Source organism: Staurois parvus, unplaced genomic scaffold (assembly GCF_062004578.1).
Source record: "Staurois parvus isolate SC_StPar_1 unplaced genomic scaffold, SC_StPar_1.0 ptg000691l, whole genome shotgun sequence".
Taxonomy (NCBI): domain Eukaryota; kingdom Metazoa; phylum Chordata; class Amphibia; order Anura; family Ranidae; genus Staurois; species Staurois parvus.
In genome coordinates this window covers 1,027,501-1,035,000 of record NW_028318487.1, presented here as the reverse complement: position 1 = coordinate 1,035,000, position 7,500 = coordinate 1,027,501, and the positions used below count along the sequence as shown (strand labels likewise).

The 7,500-nt window shown below is 48.2% G+C and overlaps 8 non-coding genes across 8 annotated transcripts; 5 read left to right on the top strand and 3 right to left on the bottom strand.

Annotated features, from left to right (window-relative positions):
- Window positions 1-1,018: 1,018 nt before the first annotated feature.
- On the top strand, window positions 1,019-1,128 carry TRNAL-CAA (transfer RNA leucine (anticodon CAA)). The gene is made up of 2 exons: window positions 1,019-1,056; window positions 1,083-1,128. It is a non-coding gene; the product is annotated as a tRNA-Leu (tRNA).
- A 1,213-nt stretch (window positions 1,129-2,341) lies between these two features.
- On the top strand, window positions 2,342-2,451 carry TRNAL-CAA (transfer RNA leucine (anticodon CAA)). Its single transcript has 2 exons — window positions 2,342-2,379; window positions 2,406-2,451. It is a non-coding gene; the product is annotated as a tRNA-Leu (tRNA).
- Window positions 2,452-3,296: 845 nt separating this feature from the next.
- On the bottom strand, window positions 3,297-3,369 carry TRNAR-UCG (transfer RNA arginine (anticodon UCG)). The gene has a single exon. It is a non-coding gene; the product is annotated as a tRNA-Arg (tRNA).
- A 274-nt stretch (window positions 3,370-3,643) lies between these two features.
- On the top strand, window positions 3,644-3,753 carry TRNAL-CAA (transfer RNA leucine (anticodon CAA)). The gene is made up of 2 exons: window positions 3,644-3,681; window positions 3,708-3,753. It is a non-coding gene; the product is annotated as a tRNA-Leu (tRNA).
- Window positions 3,754-4,966: 1,213 nt separating this feature from the next.
- On the top strand, window positions 4,967-5,076 carry TRNAL-CAA (transfer RNA leucine (anticodon CAA)). The gene is made up of 2 exons: window positions 4,967-5,004; window positions 5,031-5,076. It is a non-coding gene; the product is annotated as a tRNA-Leu (tRNA).
- Window positions 5,077-5,942: 866 nt separating this feature from the next.
- On the bottom strand, window positions 5,943-6,015 carry TRNAR-UCG (transfer RNA arginine (anticodon UCG)). Its single transcript has one exon. It is a non-coding gene; the product is annotated as a tRNA-Arg (tRNA).
- A 274-nt stretch (window positions 6,016-6,289) lies between these two features.
- TRNAL-CAA (transfer RNA leucine (anticodon CAA)) lies at window positions 6,290-6,399 on the top strand. Its single transcript has 2 exons — window positions 6,290-6,327; window positions 6,354-6,399. It is a non-coding gene; the product is annotated as a tRNA-Leu (tRNA).
- An 866-nt stretch (window positions 6,400-7,265) lies between these two features.
- TRNAR-UCG (transfer RNA arginine (anticodon UCG)) lies at window positions 7,266-7,338 on the bottom strand. The gene has a single exon. It is a non-coding gene; the product is annotated as a tRNA-Arg (tRNA).
- Window positions 7,339-7,500: the final 162 nt, after the last annotated feature.

Below are 7,500 nucleotides of genomic sequence, written 5' to 3'. Positions count from 1 at the left end.
CCTCCTTGCACAAAGAAGCAGATACCGGTCCTGCTGATGGCTTAAGGACCTTCCACGGCCCTGTCCAGCTCTCCTAGATTAACTGCCTGTCTCCCGGAATCTCCTCCACGCTCGTGAGACTATGCTGGGAGACATAGCAACCCTGCTGGCAATGGCATGTATTGATGTGCCATGCTGGAGGAGTTAGACTGCCTGTGCAACCTCTGTAGGGTCCAGGGATCGCCTCATGCTACCAGTAGTGACACGGACGCTAGCCAAATGCAAAACTAGTGAAAAACGCTCTGAAAAATAAAAAGATGAGCAGGGAAAAAACTGTATGTCAGTGGCCTCCGCCTGTAAAACCATTTCTCTTTTGGGGGTCATCTCATTGTTGCCCGTCCAGTGCACCTGTTGTTGATTTCATTAACACCAAAGCAGCTGAAAGTGATTAACAAAGCCCTGTGCTACTTAACTGACCAGATCAATAGCCCTGGAGTTTCATTGACTTGATACTATACTCTGAGTAAAAAGTCTTCCTTGAATTTTTTGGAGCAGGGTTCATGAAGATCAGAGAGTTGTGAGAGCTTTGCCAGGCCATGCTGTTAAATGTGACACTTGTGCTTGGGCCAAGAATAAATGGAGTGAGAATTTCACAAGTAAGGGCCAGTGGAATTGAAGAGCAACAAAGACACCGACCACGAAGGGACTTGAATCCTCAATCTTCTGATCCGAAGTCAGACGCCTTATCCATTAGGCCACGCGGTCTGCCACAGCTCTTGCTCAACTTTGTGGCATGCGGACTAGGCCACCGGTTAAGGTTGACCTCTGACCTTTTCCAATACTCGCTTTGCTCCAGTGGATTTGCTAGACAAGATGTGAAAATTTTGACTTGGTGCCAAGGTCATGCTTTAGGAAGGTCATTTGCAAGAGGTCCTAGGTGCACAGGGTTAATACAGCCCCTTCATGTTGCTAAGTGATTCCTAGAGCCCCACGTGTAGAGGACATTTCAAGAGGAAGGACAGGGAAGTCGGTGTCTCTTGTCAGGATGGCCGAGTGGTCTAAGGCGCCAGACTCAAGAGTTCCCTCTTCACATTGCGTGTGTGTTCTGGTCTCCAAATGGAGGCGTGGGTTCAAATCCCACTTCTGACAATCGCATTTACTTTCCTCTACAACCACCGCAACCGCTCAGCTTTTTGGGGCTACCACAGAAACAACACTGCTCAAAACAAGGAAAGGAACACTTTTAAAGCACGTCACATCTCAATGGACAAACGTGGCATGCTGGATATCTGGACTTACATGCTGGAGATCATCTTCTCTGCCTCTGCCAGTGCTCATCCTGTTCCTCCTTGCACAAAGAAGCAGATACCGGTCCTGCTGATGGCTTAAGGACCTTCCACGGCCCTGTCCAGCTCTCCTAGATTAACTGCCTGTCTCCCGGAATCTCCTCCACGCTCGTGAGACTATGCTGGGAGACATAGCAACCCTGCTGGCAATGGCATGTATTGATGTGCCATGCTGGAGGAGTTAGACTGCCTGTGCAACCTCTGTAGGGTCCAGGGATCACCTCATGCTACCAGTAGTGACACGGACGCTAGCCAAATGCAAAACTAGTGAAAAACGCTCTGAAAAATAAAAAGATGAGCAGAGAAAAAACTGTATGTCAGTGGCCTCCGCCTGTAAAACCATTTCTCTTTTGGGGGTCATCTCATTGTTGCCCGTCCAGTGCACCTGTTGTTGATTTCATTAACACCAAAGCAGCTGAAAGTGATTAACAAAGCCCTGTGCTACTTAACTGACCAGATCAATAGCCCTGGAGTTTCATTGACTTGATACTATACTCTGAGTAAAAAGTCTTCCTTGAATTTTTTGGAGCAGGGTTCATGAAGATCAGAGAGTTGTGAGAGCTTTGCCAGGCCATGCTGTTAAATGTGACACTTGTGCTTGGGCCAAGAATAAATGGAGTGAGAATTTCACAAGTAAGGGCCAGTGGAATTGAAGAGCAACAAAGACACCGACCACGAAGGGACTTGAACCCTCAATCTTCTGATCTGAAGTCAGACGCCTTATCCATTAGGCCACGCGGTCTGCCGCAGCTCTTGCTCAACTTTGTGGCATGCGGACTAGGCCACCGGTTAAGGTTGACCTCTGACCTTTTCCAATACTCGCTTTGCTCCAGTGGATTTGCTAGACAAGATGTGAAAAGTTTGATTTGGTGCCAAGGTCATGCTTTAGGAAGGTCATTTGCAAGAGGTCCTAGGTGCACAGGGTTAATACAGCCCCTTCATGTTGCTAAGTGATTCCTAGAGCCCCACGTGTAGAGGACATTTCAAGAGGAAGGACAGGGAAGTTGGTGTCTCTTGTCAGGATGGCCGAGTGGTCTAAGGCGCCAGACTCAAGAGTTCCCTCTTCACATTGCGTGTGTGTTCTGGTCTCCAAATGGAGGCGTGGGTTCAAATCCCACTTCTGACAATCACATTTACTTTCCTCTACAACCACCGCAACCGCTCAGCTTTTCGGGGCTACCACAGAAACAACACTGCTCAAAACAAGGAAAGGAACACTTTTAAAGCACGTCACATCTCAATGGACAAACGTGGCATGCTGGAGATCATCTTCTCTGCCTCTGCCAGTGCTCATCCTGTTCCTCCTTGCACAAAGAAGCAGATACCGGTCCTGCTGATGGCTTAAGGACCTTCCACGGCCCTGTCCAGCTCTCCTAGATTAACTGCCTGTCTCCCGGAATCTCCTCCACGCTCGTGAGACTATGCTGGGAGACATAGCAACCCTGCTGGCAATGGCATGTATTGATGTGCCATGCTGGAGGAGTTAGACTGCCTGTGCAACCTCTGTAGGGTCCAGGGATCGCCTCATGCTACCAGTAGTGACACGGACGCTAGCCAAATGCAAAACTAGTGAAAACCGCTCTGAAAAATAAAAAGATGAGCAGGGAAAAAACTGTATGTCAGTGGCCTCCGCCTGTAAAACCATTTCTCTTTTGGGGGTCATCTCATTGTTGCCCGTCCAGTGCACCTGTTGTTGATTTCATTAACACCAAAGCAGCTGAAAGTGATTAACAAAGCCCTGTGCTACTTAACTGACCAGATCAATAGCCCTGGAGTTTCATTGACTTGATACTATACTCTGAGTAAAAAGTCTTCCTTGAATTTTTTGGAGCAGGGTTCATGAAGATCAGAGAGTTGTGAGAGCTTTGCCAGGCCATGCTGTTAAATGTGACACTTGTGCTTGGGCCAAGAATAAATGGAGTGAGAATTTCACAAGTAAGGGCCAGTGGAATTGAAGAGCAACAAAGACACCGACCACGAAGGGACTTGAACCCTCAATCTTCTGATCCGAAGTCAGACGCCTTATCCATTAGGCCACGCGGTCTGCCGCAGCTCTTGCTCAACTTTGTGGCATGCGGACTAGGCCACCGGTTAAGGTTGACCTCTGACCTTTTCCAATACTCGCTTTGCTCCAGTGGATTTGCTAGACAAGATGTGAAAATTTTGACTTGGTGCCAAGGTCATGCTTTAGGAAGGTCATTTGCAAGAGGTCCTAGGTGCACAGGGTTAATACAGCCCCTTCATGTTGCTAAGTGATTCCTAGAGCCCCACGTGTAGAGGACATTTCAAGAGGAAGGACAGGGAAGTTGGTGTCTCTTGTCAGGATGGCCGAGTGGTCTAAGGCGCCAGACTCAAGAGTTCCCTCTTCACATTGCGTGTGTGTTCTGGTCTCCAAATGGAGGCGTGGGTTCAAATCCCACTTCTGACAATCGCATTTACTTTCCTCTACAACCACCGCAACCGCTCAGCTTTTCGGGGCTACCACAGAAACAACACTGCTCAAAACAAGGAAAGGAACACTTTTAAAGCACGTCACATCTCAATGGACAAACGTGGCATGCTGGATATCTGGACTTACATGCTGGAGATCATCTTCTCTGCCTCTGCCAGTGCTCATCCTGTTCCTCCTTGCACAAAGAAGCAGATACCGGTCCTGCTGATGGCTTAAGGACCTTCCACGGCCCTGTCCAGCTCTCCTAGATTAACTGCCTTTCTCCCGGAATCTCCTCCACGCTCGTGAGACTATGCTGGGAGACATAGCAACCCTGCTGGCAATGGCATGTATTGATGTGCCATGCTGGAGGAGTTAGACTGCCTGTGCAACCTCTGTAGGGTCCAGGGATCGCCTCATGCTACCAGTAGTGACACGGACGCTAGCCAAATGCAAAACTAGTGAAAAACGCTCTGAAAAATAAAAAGATGAGCAGGGAAAAAACTGTATGTCAGTGGCCTCCGCCTGTAAAACCATTTCTCTTTTGGGGGTCATCTCATTGTTGCCCGTCCAGTGCACCTGTTGTTGATTTCATTAACACCAAAGCAGCTGAAAGTGATTAACAAAGCCCTGTGCTACTTAACTGACCAGATCAATAGCCCTGGAGTTTCATTGACTTGATACTATACTCTGAGTAAAAAGTCTTCCTTGAATTTTTTGGAGCAGGGTTCATGAAGATCAGAGAGTTGTGAGAGCTTTGCCAGGCCATGCTGTTAAATGTGACACTTGTGCTTGGGCCAAGAATAAATGGAGTGAGAATTTCACAAGTAAGGGCCAGTGGAATTGAAGAGCAACAAAGACACCGACCACGAAGGGACTTGAATCCTCAATCTTCTGATCCGAAGTCAGACGCCTTATCCATTAGGCCACGCGGTCTGCCGCAGCTCTTGCTCAACTTTGTGGCATGCGGACTAGGCCACCGGTTAAGGTTGACCTCTGACCTTTTCCAATACTCGCTTTGCTCCAGTGGATTTGCTAGACAAGATGTGAAAATTTTGACTTGGTGCCAAGGTCATGCTTTAGGAAGGTCATTTGCAAGAGGTCCTAGGTGCACAGGGTTAATACAGCCCCTTCATGTTGCTAAGTGATTCCTAGAGCCCCACGTGTAGAGGACATTTCAAGAGGAAGGACAGGGAAGTCGGTGTCTCTTGTCAGGATGGCCGAGTGGTCTAAGGCGCCAGACTCAAGAGTTCCCTCTTCACATTGCGTGTGTGTTCTGGTCTCCAAATGGAGGCGTGGGTTCAAATCCCACTTCTGACAATCACATTTACTTTCCTCTACAACCACCGCAACCGCTCAGCTTTTTGGGGCTACCACAGAAACAACACTGCTCAAAACAAGGAAAGGAACACTTTTAAAGCACGTCACATCTCAATGGACAAACGTGGCATGCTGGATATCTGGACTTACATGCTGGAGATCATCTTCTCTGCCTCTGCCAGTGCTCATCCTGTTCCTCCTTGCACAAAGAAGCAGATACCGGTCCTGCTGATGGCTTAAGGACCTTCCACGGCCCTGTCCAGCTCTCCTAGATTAACTGCCTGTCTCCCGGAATCTCCTCCACGCTCGTGAGACTATGCTGGGAGACATAGCAACCCTGCTGGCAATGGCATGTATTGATGTGCCATGCTGGAGGAGTTAGACTGCCTGTGCAACCTCTGTAGGGTCCAGGGATCGCCTCATGCTACCAGTAGTGACACGGACGCTAGCCAAATGCAAAACTAGTGAAAAACGCTCTGAAAAATAAAAAGATGAGCAGGGAAAAATCTGTATGTCAGTGGCCTCCGCCTGTAAAACCATTTCTCTTTTGGGGGTCATCTCATTGTTGCCCGTCCAGTGCACCTGTTGTTGATTTCATTAACACCAAAGCAGCTGAAAGTGATTAACAAAGCCCTGTGCTACTTAACTGACCAGATCAATAGCCCTGGAGTTTCATTGACTTGATACTATACTCTGAGTAAAAAGTCTTCCTTGAATTTTTTGGAGCAGGGTTCATGAAGATCAGAGAGTTGTGAGAGCTTTGCCAGGCCATGCTGTTAAATGTGACACTTGTGCTTGGGCCAAGAATAAATGGAGTGAGAATTTCACAAGTAAGGGCCAGTGGAATTGAAGAGCAACAAAGACACCGACCACGAAGGGACTTGAACCCTCAATCTTCTGATCCGAAGTCAGATGCCTTATCCATTAGGCCACGCGGTCTGCCGCAGCTCTTGCTCAACATTGTGGCATGCGGACTAGGCCACCGGTTAAGGTTGACCTCTGACCTTTTCCAATACTCGCTTTGCTCCAGTGGATTTGCTAGACAAGATGTGAAAAGTTTGACTTGGTGCCAAGGTCATGCTTTAGGAAGGTCATTTGCAAGAGGTCCTAGGTGCACAGGGTTAATACAGCCCCTTCATGCTGCTAAGTGATTCCTAGAGCCCCACGTGTAGAGGACATTTCAAGAGGAAGGACAGGGAAGTCGGTGTCTCTTGTCAGGATGGCCGAGTGGTCTAAGGCGCCAGACTCAAGAGTTCTCTCTTCACATTGCGTGTGTATTCTGGTCTCCAAATGGAGGCGTGGGTTCAAATCCCACTTCTGACAATCACATTTACTTTCCTCTACAACCACTGCAACTGCTCAGCTTTTCGGGGCTACCACAGAAACAACACTGCTCAAAACAAGGAAAGGAACACTTTTAAAGCACGTCACATCTCAATGGACAAACGTGGCATGCTGGATATCTGGACTTACATGCTGGAGATCATCTTCTCTGCCTCTGCCAGTGCTCATCCTGTTCCTCCTTGCACAAAGAAGCAGATACCGGTCCTGCTGATGGCTTAAGGACCTTCCACGGCCCTGTCCAGCTCTCCTAGATTAACTGCCTGTCTCCCGGAATCTCCTCCACGCTCGTGAGACTATGCTGGGAGACATAGCAACCCTGCTGGCAATGGCATGTATTGATGTGCCATGCTGGAGGAGTTAGACTGCCTGTGCAACCTCTGTAGGGTCCAGGGATCGCCTCATGCTACCAGTAGTGACACGGACGCTAGCCAAATGCAAAACTAGTGAAAAACGCTCTGAAAAATAAAAAGATGAGCAGGGAAAAAACTGTATGTCAGTGGCCTCCGCCTGTAAAACCATTTCTCTTTTGGGGGTCATCTCATTGTTGCCCGTCCAGTGCACCTGTTGTTGATTTCATTAACACCAAAGCAGCTGAAAGTGATTAACAAAGCCCTGTGCTACTTAACTGACCAGATCAATAGCCCTGGAGTTTCATTGACTTGATACTATACTCTGAGTAAAAAGTCTTCCTTGAATTTTTTGGAGCAGGGTTCATGAAGATCAGAGAGTTGTGAGAGCTTTGCCAGGCCATGCTGTTAAATGTGACACTTGTGCTTGGGCCAAGAATAAATGGAGTGAGAATTTCACAAGTAAGGGCCAGTGGAATTGAAGAGCAACAAAGACACCGACCACGAAGGGACTTGAACCCTCAATCTTCTGATCCGAAGTCAGACGCCTTATCCATTAGGCCACGCGGTCTGCCGCAGCTCTTGCTCAACTTTGTGGCATGCGGACTCGGCCACCGGTTAAGGTTGACCTCTGACCTTTTCCAATACTCGCTTTGCTCCAGTGGATTTGCTAGACAAGATGTGAAAATTTTGACTTGGTGCCAAGGTCATGCTTTAGGAAGGTCATTTGCAA